The sequence below is a fragment of the Ranitomeya imitator genome, chromosome 4, assembly GCF_032444005.1.
Source record: "Ranitomeya imitator isolate aRanImi1 chromosome 4, aRanImi1.pri, whole genome shotgun sequence".
Classification (NCBI taxonomy): domain Eukaryota; kingdom Metazoa; phylum Chordata; class Amphibia; order Anura; family Dendrobatidae; genus Ranitomeya; species Ranitomeya imitator.
Window position 1 is genome coordinate 43,964,421 of NC_091285.1, and position 16,745 is coordinate 43,981,165.

Genomic DNA, 16,745 nt, shown 5'->3' on the forward strand with positions numbered 1-16,745 from the left:
GACTGTAAGCCATAACACTGGTCTACAACAAAAAAAATGTTTTCTGGCATGGACTTTAAGAACAGTTTTAGACTAATTTGAGGGTGCTGAATTCAAATCTGATCTTATAATTTCTCTATCACATCACGTTTTTTGCGCTACAGGTATATAGCCCATTTTCAAGAATTCCATGATAAATATAAGTAGTGTATGAAAAGTGCCATATTTCCGAGCATATTTTCACCATCCTAAACATAACTAAGATATATCCATAATTTGGATTAAGCTTCTGTTGTTTCTCAAGGCTGAAAATTAGGGTGCTGGGACCCACAGAAGTGATTATGTCTCCTGATCACAAATATATCCATGGATAGTGTTGACATTGGATTATTATAGGAATGGCATGGAAATATTACATTTCCATGGTGCCATGTGATGCTACAGATGGGTCTCTATTAGGGGCAATTATCTTAACTTTTGAGGTACCACCTCTTTGATAACGAGGAAGTACACAGTAATGGTTTCCTCTTCCAGAAGCTGCCAGCTACTCACTAATTAATTTATCTAAATACAGTGAAGGATGTTTCAATAATTTTGATTTATCTAATCCATAACTTCGTCCATAACAGGTAAATTATGGTCTCTCGGCTTGGAAAGAAATGTTTGTAATTACCATTAGATCAAAAACTGGCTCTAAGAGGTCACCCAAAGAGTTGTAGTGAATAGCTGCTGCTAAATTGTCTCTAGTTATAAGTGGTGTACCCCAAGAATCAGTGTCCATTACTATTCAACTTATTTATTTATTTATTAATTATATAAAAGACAGGAGTAATAGTGTTGTTTCTATTTTAGAAGATGACACCAACCTATGCAGTATAGTACATTCCATGGAAGGTGCTCGTAAGTTACAAGTTGACTTCCACATTGTCTCTTCAGAGAGGAAGAGAACTAGAACTCTAGTGCCACCTATTGGAAGTAGCAATCCTAAATGTCAATGTTGACCCTTTGACGAGCCTTGTCACATGACTTAGAATAAAACCTAAAATAGAATCTTAATTTACAGACACTGTGTTTCAGGGTACAGCCTCTCATCAGCGCAAAGTATGAGATCTGATTTGGCTGATTGAGAGGCGTCTGACCGGGATCCAAGAATTATTGTTTCTCCTTGCGGAGAGTGATATGTTAAGCATACCGAGATGAGAAGACTTAAAGCCACAATGCTCCTCTGGGAAATATGCACATTGTCTCTTCAGAGAGGAAGAGGACTAGAACTCTAGTGCCACCTATTGGAAGTAGCAATCCTAACAGTCAATGTCAACCCTTTAACGAGCCTTGTCACATGACTTAGGATAATAGCCAAACCAGAATCTCACTTTGCAGACACTGTGTTTTGGGTTACTGCCCCTCGTCAGTAGAAAGTGTGAGATCTAGAGTGTGGCACTAGAGTTCTAGTCCTCTTCCTCTCTGAAGAGACAATATGCATATTTCCCAAAGGAGCATTGCGGCTTTAAGTCTCCTCATCTCGGCATGCTTAACATGTCTCTATCTGCAAGGAGAAATGATACTTCTTCGATCCCGGTCAGATGCCTCTCACACAGCCAAATTAATCTCACACTTTGCACTGACGAGGTGCAGCTGATTGGCTGCAGCACCGTCAATGTGAGGTCTGAACTACAGACAACAATAGACACTTGGATGTTACCCACCTGTCTCTTTTTTTTTAGACCCTAGCTATGCGCCCTTGCCCAATGACTGTTGCCCTTTTCTGTGCTTAATGTAGAAACTTATTGTGGCCTGGCATTTCTCAGTGACATCATCTACCAAGGAAAGGCCTTATAAGAGAAGCTCATGTTCAGTAGCCATTTGTTTGTTTTTAAATTCGTTTAAGTAGCCATTTGTTTGGAGATTGCCACAATCTTATTTCTTCTGTTGCTATCAACTCCTCAGATTTCTGTGATCTCCATCATTTACATCTGCTGCTGGTTAATCCATCATTTGCTGTGAGCTGTTGTGAATTCTGTTGTCGGGCTCCCTCCTGTGGTCATGAATGGTACTTCGGCTTGTTCTGTCCATGGACTTCCTCTGGTGGGTGTTTCTGAGTTTCACAGGTGACGAGGTTAATTCGTTAGCTGCTGCTCTATTTAACTCCACTTAGATCTTTGCTCCATGCCACCTGTCAATGTTCCAGTATTGGTCTGTTCACTCCTGGATCGTTCTTGTGACCTGTCTTCCCATCAGAAGCTAAGTTCCAGCTTGTATTTCTTTGGTTTGTTATTTTTCTGACCAGCTTGCTATTTAATTTGTTGTCTTGCTTGCTGGAAGCTCTGGGACGCAGAGGGAGCGCCTCCGCACCGTGAGTCGGTGCGGAGGGTCTTTTTGTGCCCTCTGCGTGGTCTTTTTGTAGGTTTTTGTGCTGACCGCAAAGTAACCTTTCCTATCCTCGGTCTGTTCAGTAAGTCGGGCCTCACTTTGCTAAATCTATTTCATCTCTGTGTTTGTATTTTCATCTTTACTCACAGTCATTATATGTGGGGGGCTGCCTTTTCCTTTGGGGAATTTCTCTGAGGCAAGGTAGGCTTTATTTTTCTATCTTCAGGGCTAGCTAGTTTCTTAGGCTGTGCCGAGTTGCATAGGGAGCGTTAGGCGCAATCCACGGCTATTTCTAGTGTGTTTGATAGGTTTAGGGATTGCGGTCAGCAGAGTTCCCACGTCCCAGAGCTCGTCCTTATTATCAGTAACTATCAGGTCATTCCGTGTGCTCTTAACCACCAGGTCCATTATTGTCCTGACCACCAGGTCACAACAGTGAGCATCACAAACTGATATTTGGGACTGTTCACATTACTTGCATCTGCTGCTGGCCCATTGTTTGATGCTAGAATCATGTACTATGTGTACTGTTATTAAAGACTGTTCTCACTATGTTACAATCTACTATGTAATCCTTCTCTTTAATGTGCTCTTGTTAAGCCATCATTTGCTGTAAGCATCATGAGCAGTTATTAAAGTTTCTTCACATTTCTTGCATCTGCTGCTGGTTAACACATTGTTTGCTGCTAGTATCATGAAATGTTATTTGAGCCTGTTCTCACTACAGCACAGTCTGCAATAGATTTTAAAAACTACATCTGCTCTGGATAATCATTTTTTTCTGTAAATATCATAAGATGATAGTAGAGTCTGTTCACATTATGTTATAACATGCTGTGGATTTTGCTAACTACATCTGTGTGCTGCTTCAAGCATGCCATTTTCTTCTTGTTTTTCCTTCCTGGTTCTATGGTCGTTACTGTTCTTTTATTTTCTGTGCCATCGCACAATCATCTTTTTAATATTGAACACATCTTTGTTCATGTTTCTGGTATTTCCTGTTGTGATGGGAAAGACGCTATCACTTGGCATGAAGATGGGAACATGTAGGATCCTGCCTTGCCAAATGTGACTTTTATAATGTGCTCTTCTGTTTTTTTGACATTGTACCATTGATTTAATTTAAACCAACAAGAGTAGGAAGATGTAAGTACAAATAGTACATTATATCACACTGATTCTACATACTACTGTATGTGTGTATGTACAGTACAGATCAAAAGTTTGGACACACCTTCTCATTTAAAGATTTTTCTGTATTTTCATAACTATGAAAATTGTAAATTCACACTGAAGGCATCAAAACTATGAATTAACACATGTGGAATTATATACTTCCACCAGACTCTTGCTCAACACAACTGATGGTCCCAACCCCATTTATAAGGCAGGAAATCCCACTTATCAAACCTGACAGTGCACACCTGTGAAGTGAAAACCATTTCCGGTGACTACCTCTTGAAGCTCATCAAGAGAATGCCAAGAGTGTGCAAAGCTGTCATCAAAGCTAAAGGTGGCTACTTTGAAGAACTTAGAGTATAAGACATAATTTCAGTTGTTTCACACTTTTTTGTTAAGGATATAATTCCATATGTGTTAATTCATAGTTTTGATGCCTTCAGTGTGAATGTACAATTTTCATAGTCATGAAAATACAGTAAAATCTTTAAATGAGAAGGTGTGTCCAAACTTTTGCTGAATTTCAGTCCCAGGCCGTACCTGTCTACAGCTGAGGTGGGACAGTCTGTCCATAAGACAACAATCAGGCTGCCGTCACACTAGCAGTATTTGGTCAGTATTTTACATCAGTATTTCTCAGCCAAAACCAGGAGTGGGTGATAAATGCAGAAGTTGTGCATATGTTTCTATTATACTTTTCCTCTATTTGTTCCACTCCTGGTTTTGGCTGAGAAATACTGATGTAAAATACTGACCAAATACTGCTAGTGTGACGGCAGCCTCAGTCGTACACTGCACAAATCTGGCCTTTATGGAAGAGTGGCAAGAAGAAAGCCATTTCTCAAAGATATCCATAAAAAGTGTCGTTTGCAAGTTTGCAACAAGCCACCTGGGAGACACCAAACATGTGGAAGAAGGAGCTCTGGTCAGATTAGACCAAGAGATTATAAAATTGTAGGTTCAAATCCATAAAGGAGAATTAAAAATAAAGTAAATAATAAAAAAAGTAAAAAATAAAATAAAAAGTTAAGTAAAAATTAGAATCATCCCTCTTTTCCCTTATTAAAAATAAAGAAAATAATAAAAAATAAGCATATTTAGTATCTCCACATCTGTAAAAGTTTGATGTATCAAAACATAAAATTAATTAACTCAAACAGTAAACACCATAAAAAGGATACAAATCAAAAAGCCAGAATTACATTTTTTGGCAAGTATACAATGAAATACTTAAAAAAATGCAATAAAAATCAATAAAACCATGATGGTGACAAATTGGTGTCAATAAAACTGTCAGCTCACCACATATAAAGAAGCCACACTGCTCCATCAACAGAAAAGTAAAAACGTTGACAGAAAGGTGACAGAAACTATTTTTTCTTCTTTTTTTTCTTTACAAATTTCTGATTATTTTTTCACCTCTTAAATTAAAATACAAACCCTCCAAGCTAAGTATCACCATAAACGTTATTTAGCTGAAAAAGCATCTAGCCAGGTAATTTTTACTGTACAATTAACACCGTAAAACCAAGAGAAAAATAAAAACAATGGCAGAGCTGTGATTTGTTTTCACCATTTCATTGCGTTTGGATTTTTTTCCCCTCATGATATGGTGATATGAATGGTGCCAAAACTACAACGGGTCCCACAAAAAGACAATATACTCCTACGGCTGTGTCGATGAAAAATAAAAAAAAAAGTTGTGGCTCTTGTGAGAAGAGGAGATAATAGCAAAAGCCCAAAAATTAAAATTGGTCTTGAAGGGTAAGAATTAAAGGGATTTTCCTCTACTCGAGCAACCCCTTCTCAATCACTGTTTCCCTCTTGTATAACACCTATACTCCCCTTCAGTGCTGGCGCCATTTCAGAGGTCTCGATATTGGCTTTGCCGGGGAGAGAACATTATCATATGATTCCTGTGGACAATCAGCACTGGCTTCACTCTCAACTTCCTCCTGATATGCGTGATTTGTCTGAAGGCGGTAAGAGTGAAGCGGCCGCTCATTGGCCACAGGGATTGTGTGACATAATAATGTCATGCGAGTCCTGGGAGAGCCAGTGCCGCTAGAATGGCGCTGGCACCAGAAGTGAGTGTAGGTGTTATAATTTTACAAGCGGAAAACATAGGGATTGAGATGGCGTCATCTGAGTAGTGGACAACCTCTTTAAACTTTTATTTTTTTTTATTGTTCATAGCTCATTTCGTAAAACTCTCGTTTTTGATAACAATCAGCCCGTGTAAACATCCTGCTGAGTAACTGAAAAATTATTTTTCCCCTGCTGATTGGATCGTGTATGTTGGCACGAAAACTATCGCTGTTTGTCAGCACGTTGCTCCTTGTAAATGGGGGATGTGCTGCTAAGAATATGCACGTTGTCTGGAGACAGAGGGATTGTATTAACAGCATTATAAAGGCCTCAAACACCCAGGTTACTGAAGAAAGACAACAAGGCTTTGTCCACACAATTTCTTTTTCAGGCAGATTCTACGAGGAAACCATCTGTAAAATGTATCAAAAGAGTTCAATAGAATGAACATAAGCAATTTTATGTAAAAAAAAAAGCACTTGCTGCTCATATTTTTCGGCTTTTGAACATCTTTTAACCACTTGGGCCATGTGCACACATTGAGTATTTGGTGATTATTTTTTTTATCCCAGTATTTGTGGTTTCTTACATTATAGAGTGAAAAAACTAACGTGAAAACAACAGCAAAAAGACTCTCGAAAAACCATTTAGAAAACCTTCTAAAAACACCGACAGCAGTCCAAAAGATCAGGAAAACTCTCAGTAAAAGCCAAAGAATTGATACAAAAGGCGATTTAGGAAAAAAAATTGTTATTGTGTCTTAAGTGTCTTCAGCTTGCTAAACTCGGTGTGATTAAAAGACGTTGTGTGCGCATAAGCCTTTTGTTTCTGCACATAGGAAATTACTGCATTCCTTTTTCGTGGGCATGATTATTAAGTCATTTATTTATGATCATTTTCTTCAACTTTTATGCATGATCGGAATAAAGATATTCTAAAAGACCTAATAAATATTCCACAGTCAGAAAACTATGTGGATGACACATTGTCAAAATGACGGGGGTGGGGAGGGAGTTGCGGACTTGGTCCTTTGACCTTTAACGTAGGCTCTAGAACTTTCATTTTCTATACATTTTGCTGCTTTCTATCCTAGTTGCAGATAAAGCAGAAATTACACTATTTTTCTGTTCTAATGATACATTCGCCTAGTGTACTATTAGATTTTATCCTTTCACGACTAACCATTTCTTTTTTTTTTAATTTTAAAGTCTACTTTTTTTTTTACAATAGACATAAGGATGAATGACCTCGGGGAGATCAAAACATCCAACACCGCGGAGACACCATCACGTGTTTCTCAACGCAGTGATCCAGAACACTGCCCCCATCCCTTATGGGAAATATGCAAATGCATGTAGAAAAGCCGCGGAGACACCATCACGTGTTTCTCAATGAAAGCAATAAATAGCCAGGTCTTTCACCGGGAAGAACAACCACGGGAAAGACAGCATCCAAAAAGGAAAACCACCTATGCCAAAACATGGTATCCATCCACAGACAGCTGTTTCTTTTCTTTTTTTTCCCTCAGATGGGAAAATCCACGGCCCAGAAATCCAAGACCAAAGAAAAATCCCAAACAGCTGCATCAAATCCAAAACACAAAAGCTGTTCCCATCATCATCGGAAAATTTCAGTTTAATACAACATCAGAAAAAAACAAATCAAGACATATTTACAAGGTATCTCCACTTCTTCACCTTCCAAATCCCTTTGGTATCCACCTCCCCCCTTCTCCTTTTATCCCATAGAAAACACACATACATCTTCCCCAAAATCACTTTTAGACTCTTCTTTACTACAAATTCCTTTCTCTTAAAACCATACACATTCCTCACATCCCATAATACTTCCTTTATACATGCAACTATTAACCACAACACTCTCTCCTTCACTCCATCACACATTCCCAAGCCAAACATGAACAACTCGAAAGATAACAAGCTCACACCACACAATTCTTTACACAACGGTCCCATTCTTCCAATCACCTCCCTAGCATAATGACAATTCCAAAACACATGTATTACACTTTCCCTTCCACCACACCCACCTCTCGGACACATATCATTTCTCCCCAACCCACAATTCTTCTGAAATTCTCTAACTGGTAACACTCCATGCAAAGACTGCCACACAATCTCACTCTGCCTATTCGTCATACCGTCCAACCGCACTTTCTTCCATACTTTTTCTATATCATTCCCTCTAACCATGTTTATTCCACACTCTAACATCCACATCACACAACTCATACTTCACCAAAAATTTATAAACCCACACATACCATCTAGGCATGTCAAAAGCAACCGGATACCTCAGATCCCTCTCTCGCCAACTCAAAACGAAATAAATACGCCCCAAACAAAAACCTACACAGACAAGAAAACTTCCCATCCATCCTAATCACCCTCAACACAAAAACCACAATATTTACACCAAAAAACATCTCAAGGTTTGGAAAACCCAACCCACCTTTTTCTAAACGTTTCACCAAAACCTCCCTCCTAGTCCTCTCCATTCGAGAATTCCACAAAAACACAAACAGAATCCTATTTAACCCTCTCATACACATATACCCCGGCGGAAAGACCACTGCAATATATAAGAAAATAGGCAAAATCACACTTTTAATAACTAAGATTTTTCCAAAAAATGAAAGACTTCTCATCTTTCAAAAACATAACTTCCGCTTAACCTTTCCTTTCGCATCATCCCAACTTTCTTTCCCATCCAAACTCTCTGAAAATTTCACCCCCAAAACCGTAATAGACCCAGTCACTTCATTCACTCCTACATCCTTACTTAAAACCCCTCCCCCAAAAAGCTTACACTCACTCTTCTCCCAATTCACCTTAAATGCTGATGCACCATAAAAAATAGACGCTAATAACTTCACCCGCCTCACAGAATACTCTGAATCACACAACACACACACATCATCCATATAAGCACTAACCTTCTATTCCCTCCCTCCACCTCCTGGCACTTGTACACCTCTAATCACTTTATCTTTCCTCAACATACAAAGCAACGGTTCAATCGGTTCAATCGCACAAGTAAAAACCACAGGAGACAAAGGACAACCTTGTCGCACACCTGAAACAACATTCACTCTTCTACCCACAGAACCATTCATCAAAACACAACTATAAATGTCCTTATATAAGCTCCTCACCCTCCAAACAAAATCAGGCGGAAACCCCATTCTCAATAATACACGGAACAAAAAACTATGTGATAACCGATCATACGCCTTTTCAAAGTCCAAACTCAAAACAAATACACTCTTCTTCCGACTCATACAGTCCCACAAACAATCTCTCAAACATACACACGCACTCATGTATACGTCTCCCAGGCACCGCACAACACTGTTCATCCCCAATCACACTCTCTATCACATCACGCATCCTATTCGCCATTACTTTCGCATAGATCTTATAATCGCAATTCAACAACGTTATCGGGTATTTGCCCCTCATCACTGTGGAGTAGGAAACTGGCTATTAGGAGCAGTGCCTAGTAAAAGGACTATAAACAAAGTCATTCATCCTTATGTTTATAGTCCTTTTACTAGGCACTGCTCCTAATAGCCAGTTTCTTACTCCACACTGATGAGGGGCAAATACCCCGAAACAGCTGTCTGTGGATGGATACCATGTTTTGGCATAGGTGGTTTTCCTTTTTGGATGCTGCCCTTCCCGTGGTTGTTCCTTCCCGGTGAAAGACCTGGCTATTTATTGCTTGCGTTGAGAAACACGTAATGGTGTCTCCGCGGCTTTTCTACATGCATTTGCATATTTCCCATAAGGGATTGGGGCAGTCTTCTGGATCACTGTGTTGAGAAACACGTGATGGTGTCTCTGCGGTGTTGGATGTTTTGATCTCCCCGAGGTCATTCATCCTTATGTTTATAGTCCTTTTACTAGACACTGCTCCTAATAGCCAGTTTCCTAATCCACACTGATGAGGGGCAAATACCTAGAAACAGCTGTCCGTGGATGGATACCATGTTTTGGCATAGGTGGTTTTCCTTTTTGGATGCTGCCCTTCCCGTGGTTGTTCCTTCCCGGTGAAAGACCTGGCTATTTATTGCTTGCATTGAGAAACACGTGATGGTGTCTCCGTGGCTTTTCTACATGCATTTGAATCTCTGATAGACACTGATAGAAATACACCTACTGCAGAGGAAACCTGAAAAAAACTAAAAAATCTTTTTACAAAACAAATTAGACTGATGAGTACAGTTTCAGATAGAAAAACATCAATTTTGTGTAATGTAACACCCCAGGAAGCCGGTTGTTACAGTGATATTGCCTTCCTCATGGGGAGGGGGGGGGGGGGGTAATGCCATGCCTGGAAGCGAGGAGGATCCCTTTAACAGGTAACACTTACACACAACACTGTTCTGACTCCGGGTCAGAAGGGGGAGCTCTGGACCCGGTTTGAGGATAGCTTCCCTATATGTCCTGGCTGGAGGAGGAGTTAAAAGAGAGTCTGTGAGGAGAGTTGGAGCTAAGCAGACATGCGGCTCTGCAGCTCCTGACAGGAGAGTCAGACAGTCTGTAGGAGACAGTGAAGGGAGAAGGAGCACAGGAGGAGAGAGAGATTGGAGTGACGCTGCGATTGGGCTCACTCCAGGATCAAGCGCAGAAACCAGAGGCCGGAATTCCGAGGTTGTGAGGGTAACTGTATGCCCCACAGCAGAAACCGGCGGGCAGGAGATTCCAAGTCTCCTGGCCACCATTACACCCGAAGGCACAGCAGCAGATAGAGCCCGGAATCACCACGAGAAGGGACACCTGTAAAAAGGCTCGAGTTGCCTGCCATGCAGGTAGTGTCTACCTAAAAGGACAGAGAGAGAAAGAGAGAGAGGACCTTGTACGAAGCCTCAGGCAGCAAGGGACTGAGAATACAGCGCAGTAAGGAAGGCTTGTAAACCCCACCTGGCTAGGGGGATTCCGAATCACTTTCAGGCTGCCCGGATTCAAAAGACCACCTGTACCTGAAATGCATCAGTAAAAGGTAAAGAGACTGCAAGCTTGTGTCCTCCAATTCTTTCCTGAACTTCACCATCTATCGTCCTTACCAACTGCAACGGGAGCCCTGGGGACTAAGCTCTACCTGTGGGGAGCTATACCACCTCTGCTGCAATACCATCATCCCCAGAGGACTCCTTTAAGCAGTGTCGGCCATCCCTGGCCGAGTACCACAGGTGGCGTCACGAACATTACACATTAGACTGTATTTCCATTTCCATTCACCCCCTTTTATTGGATGCCCAGGGCCACGGACCAGGTCACTGCCACCGTGACACATCCCTTTAAGAACCGGCCAAGTTCCGAGTACCCCACGGTCCTAGCGGGCACTCTATTAACCACCAGAGGTATTTTCATTTTAGTTTTTTCTTCCCAAAGCCATAACTTTTTTATTTTTCCATCAATATGGCCATGTGAGCACTTGCTTTTTGCGGGACATGTTGTACTTTTGAACGACACCATTGGTTTTAACGTATCATGTACTGGAAAACAGGAAAAAAATGCCAAGTGCGGTGAAATTGCAAAAGAAAGTGCAATTCCACATTTTAAAAAAAAACTTTTTTACCATCTTCACTAAATCCTAAAACTGTCCTGCTATTATGATTCTCCAGGTCATTGCGTGTTCATAGACACAAAACATACCGTATCTTTGTTCTTTTTTATTTAAGTGGTAAAAAAAAATCCTAGATTTGTTAAAAAAAAAGGTGCCATTTCCAAGACCTGTAGCGTCTCCTTTTTTTGTGATCTGGGGCTGGGTGATAGCTTATTTTTTTGAGCGCCGAGCTGACGTTTTTATTGATACCATTTTGGTGTAGATGCGATCTTTTGCTCGCCAGTTATTGCATTTTATTGCAATATATCGGCAACCAAAAAAACGTAATTCTGACATTTTAAATTTTTCTCTCGTTACGCCGTTTAGCCATCGGATTAATTCTTTTTTTATATTGGTCAATCGGGCGATTCTAAACACGGCGATACCAAATTTACCTAGCTAACAGCCGCAGGTTGATCGCGATTCCACCGGCGGCTGTTGCAGGCACATGTCAGCTGTGTAGATCAACAGTCATGTGCCCCGGAAAGGGGGAGTCCGACATTAGTGTACTATTACGATGTGGTAAAGGGGTTAAAAAAACTAAAAAAACTAAAATTCTGTATTTCATTTTTTTTTTCTATCAATGTTTTTTTCTTTCCTTAATCTCTGAAATTACGTTACTTGTGCAAATGTAAAAAAAAAAGCAATTACATGACGGAGCAGTAAAGAACTATGTGAGGCATGTGAAGCCTGCATTGTGAAAGTTCCCAGTGCTCGGCTTCTGCTTGTGCAGGAAATATTGGTCGTAGGTTTCTTGGATGTTTAGAACTAAGAGAAGCAGAATTTGCTACAGGTTTCTAAACCTGAAGGATTGATTGGAAAACTGCATATTACATGGTGTGTTGAGTTTCTTCTCCCCAATGATTTCCTCTGATCTTTTTTTAATAATGTAATTCAATCCAGATAGGAGTGGTGGTCTGCTGTGTGGGCCGGACAGAGGAGGGAGCTCCGTGCCCTTCAATATCACAGTGGCGTATTGCTTCATAAAAGCACTTTGCAGCATTCTCTTATAGTATCACATTACTGGACGTGGACCCCAGCCTGGAGAGACTAGGTGAGCAGTGACATTTTTATAACTCTTTTATATAAAGTGCCTAGAATAAATTGGCTTATGCATAGAATCGCTCAGTGCTTCTGGATAATGGTCAGAGTTATACAGGGAAATGCTTCTATTTCATTTTTGAATTTTTTAAATACGTGTTCACATTATGAATGAATGAGTTGGAAACGAATGACGGATTTTTTCGACGTTGCTCCATTCATAAATCTGGCACAAAAAGTCCTGGAAGCATAGAGGGAATTTCTCAAATCTTTTTCACCAGGATTTTAGTGTCAAAATGTTGAAAATTTTGCTACAGATTTGTTATTTTACCCCACTCGCAACACTTTAAGGCTGGGAATACAAGGTTAAAAATAGTGATTGGGATTGCATTGTGACCCACAAGGTACCACATGCACATCAAGCAAGTAACCCAAATTTGGATTCAATTCAATTTTTTTTAAATCAATTTGTTGGTTGTTTAATGATCCGGATGAGCTTGTCTAAGATAGCAAAAAGATAGCCAAGAGGGACACATACTGCAGCTTGTGTCATGGCAAATTCTATTTTATGTTAAGCCTACACATAAATGATCTCCTAAGGAAGCCCTTCAGTGTTCCCATGCAGTATGGCAGCCCTGTTAAGGCCCCCACAGTGTACAACAGACACAGTATGGTACTGGAGCGCCCCACAAGGGCTAGGGGTACTCGGTACCGGGTCCTTCGGTTCTCAAGGGGGATGTCACGGTGGATGACCCGGTCCGTGGCCTTCGGGAGGTCCGATGTAAAAAGGGAAAGGTCTTTAAAGGGATAATGTTCGTGACGCCACCTGTGGTATTCGGTCAGGGTGACCGACGCTGCTTAGGGGTCCACTGGGGTGATGTTATGGCAGCTAGATGGTATACCTTCCCACAGGTGAAGTATATCCCCAGGGCTTCCCAGAAGTGTAGATGGTGGATGGTGTGAGGGGCAGTGAAGAATGATGTCCCTCACAGCTATTCAAACACAATATAATGCCCCCACAGCTCTCCTATACAATTTGATGCCCCCACAGCTCTCCTATACAATTTGATGCCCCCACAGCTCTCCTATACAATTTGATGCCCCCACAGCTCTACTATACAATTTGATGCCCCCACAACTCTCCTATACAATTTGATCTCAGACAGCTCTCCTATACAATTTGATGCCCCCACAGCTCTCCTATACAATTTCATGACCCCATAGTTCTCCTATACAATTTGATGCCCCCACAGCTCTCCTATACAATTTGATGCCCCCACAACTCTCCTATACAATTTGATCTCCCACAGCTCTCCTATACAATTTGATGCCCCCACAGCTCTCCTATACAATTTGATCTCCCACAGCTCTCCTATACAATTTGATGCCCCCACAGCTCTCCTATACAATTTGATGCCCCCACAGCTCTCCTATACAATTTGATGCCCCCACAGCTCTACTATACAATTTGATCTCCCACAGCTCTCCTATACAATTTGATCTCCCACAGCTCTCCTATACAATTTGATGCCCCCACAACTCTCCTATACAATTTGATACCCCCACAGCTCTCCTATACAATTTGATGCCCCCACAGCTCTCCTATACAATTTGATACCCCCACAGCTCTCCTATACAATTTGATGCCCCCACAGCTCTCCTATGCAATTTGATGCCCCCACAGCTCTCCTATACAATTTGATGCCCCCACAGCTCTCCTATACAATTTGATGCCCCCACAGCTCTACTATACAATTTGATGCCCCCACAACTCTCCTATACAATTTGATCTCCCACAGCTCTCCTATACAATTTGATGCCCCCACAGCTCTCCTATACAATTTCATGACCCCATAGTTCTCCTATACAATTTGATGCCCCCACAGCTCTCCTATACAATTTGATGCCCCCACAGCTCTACTATACAATTTGATGCCACCACAGCTCTCCTATACAATTTGATCTCCCACAGCTCTCCTATACAATTTGATGCCCCCACAGCTCTCCTATACAATTTGATGCCCCCACAGCTCTCCTATACAATTTGATGCCCCAACAGCTCTACTATACAATTTGATCTCCCACAGCTCTCCTATACAATTTGATCTCCCACAGCTCTCCTATACAATTTGATGCCCCCACAACTCTCCTATACAATTTGATGCCCCCACAGCTCTCCTATACAATTTGATGCCCCCACAGCTCTCCTATACAATTTGATACCCCCACAGCTCTCCTATACAATTTGATGCCCCCACAGCTCTCCTATACAATTTGATACCCCCACAGCTCTCCTATACAATTTGATGCCCCCACAGCTCTCCTATACAATTTGATACCCCCACAGCTCATCGACAGACAGCGTTATAACCCGACTGCTCCGCCATACAATTATGCCCCCACAGTACATTACTCGACAAAGTAAGATACCTCCAACACACACCTCAAACACAATGTGATGTTACCTACAGCTTTCCACACACAATATAATACTCTCATAGCTCCACGCACCCATAGTTGTGCTACATGAACACACAGCACTGCTACATCCTCACAAACACAGCTTTGCTACATTAACACAAGCACAGTTTGCTACATCAATACACAAAGCTTGGATACATCAACAATGACAGCTCTGCTACATTAATGCACACACATTTCTGGTACATCAACACTGGCATCTCTTCTACATTAACACAGATCTTCTACATCAACACAACCACAGTCTGCTTCTTCAACACACAGAGCTTAGCTACATCAACACCCACAGCTCTGCTACACCAATACAACTCTGTATATCAACACACACAACTCTGCTATGTCAACACACACACACATACACACTGCTCCCCTTTTTAGCTGCCCAGTACCAAGACCTGAGAATGTTATATGATATAAAAGTCCAGGCAGGGCCTTCAGTCCTTCCATAGACGTAATGCTGGACTAGAGACCTGATGGCTTCTAGCTCCACCATTATTTTGCGCAATATCTGTGTTCTGAGCACACTATAAAGTCGAGACACCCCCGACCTCCTGGGACAGCGGGACAGTTTCTTAAATTCAGGACATCACCGATGAACCTGGAACCGGGACTACTATTAGATCAGGTATACCACAGAGTACTGACACCCCAACATCAGCTATCACACAGCTCTACATGACTTCTAAAGAATAGATGTAAGTAATGGATGAAGTGTAAACTAACATGATGCCAGAACTGCACCTGCTCTGCAGCCATACAGATTACTTTTCCTGTTTTCTATAAGTAATCACAATGTGTGACCCCTGAGGAAGCCGCCTACTGTGGCGATACGGTCATGTTATCCATAGGATGCTTTTTTTGTCAGCCAATTTACCTAGTGACTAGGCACATGGCACTTTATTACATAGATCCATTGTTTTTTTTTGTTTATATTGCATTATTTATTGTCTTTACATGTCCATTACACCTTTCTTCTTTACCGAATACCACTTGACATGACGTTAGGGGTAGTGTCCAGACATAATTTTCTTTGATATCCAACCACATTTACATGGCTCTTGATTATCATTAGTGATGAGCGAGTGTGCTCGTTACTCGAGATTTCCGAGCATGCTCGGGTGTTCTCCGAGTATCTGGGGCGTGCTCGTCTTTTATGTTCCCGCAGCTGCATGATTTGCGGCTGCTTGACAGCCTGAACACATGTAGGGATTGCTTGTTTCTTAGGGAATCCCCACATGTATTCAGGCTGTCTAGCAGCCGCAAATCATTCAGCTGCAAAGACACAAACATAAAACACGAGCACGCCCAAAATACTCGGAGAACACCCCAGCATGCTCGGAAATCTCGAGTAACGAGCGCACTCACTCATCACTAATTATCATGACTATTATATGGGCTGTATCCCAGTCCAAATTTTTGGCCAAGGAAACAGGTTCTGGCACAATGTGCACAATTTTATTGTATTTCTTTGTCTTGTCTGGGTTTTAGTGTTTGTAAGTAAATAAATATTTACAATGTTCAAATTTCAGAAGTGCAGACGATCTTCTGTAAGTGACTTTCCTCTTCTTTTTTAATTGCATCAGTCATACAAGACTTTGGTTAGCTCGTTAATGCCCGCGCCATTGTTACTTTGTGGTACACAATGTGAGAGATTACATTCTGTTTCTGAGCAGAGGTCCTGGATGCTTCACATTCCACGAACTTTTCTGCCTTTGTTACAATGAAATGAGGCTCGAATCCTAATACCCAAGGCTGAGAACCAGCAGAAAGTGTTTATTTTCCCGGCACAGCTGCCTCGGGAGGAAAGAACAATTAGGTCAGAGTCAGATAAGTGTATGAAAAATCATACAAACTTCATCCAGAAATCTCCGAAAACTTCATCCATATTGTCATCCGTGTGTCTGTTTTTTTTTTATATCTTTGTGACATACGTTTTTATACACCAATGTTTTGAAATATAATTTTTTACGTTATAA

The 16,745-nt window shown here is 41.3% G+C and overlaps 1 protein-coding gene across 2 annotated transcripts in view; it reads left to right on the plus strand.

Annotated features, from left to right (window-relative positions):
• Positions 1-12,230: 12,230 nt before the first annotated feature.
• The window catches only part of LOC138675440 (leukotriene C4 synthase-like), a 51,309-nt gene continuing 46,794 nt past the window's right edge, over positions 12,231-16,745 (plus strand). Inside the window, exon 1 of one of the 2 annotated variants that reach the window (XM_069763610.1) lies at positions 12,231-12,301. The gene's annotated coding sequence lies outside the window, so the exon portion shown is untranslated. The remainder of the gene's footprint in view (positions 12,302-16,745) is intronic. The other variant, XM_069763611.1, reaches the window with a different exon arrangement.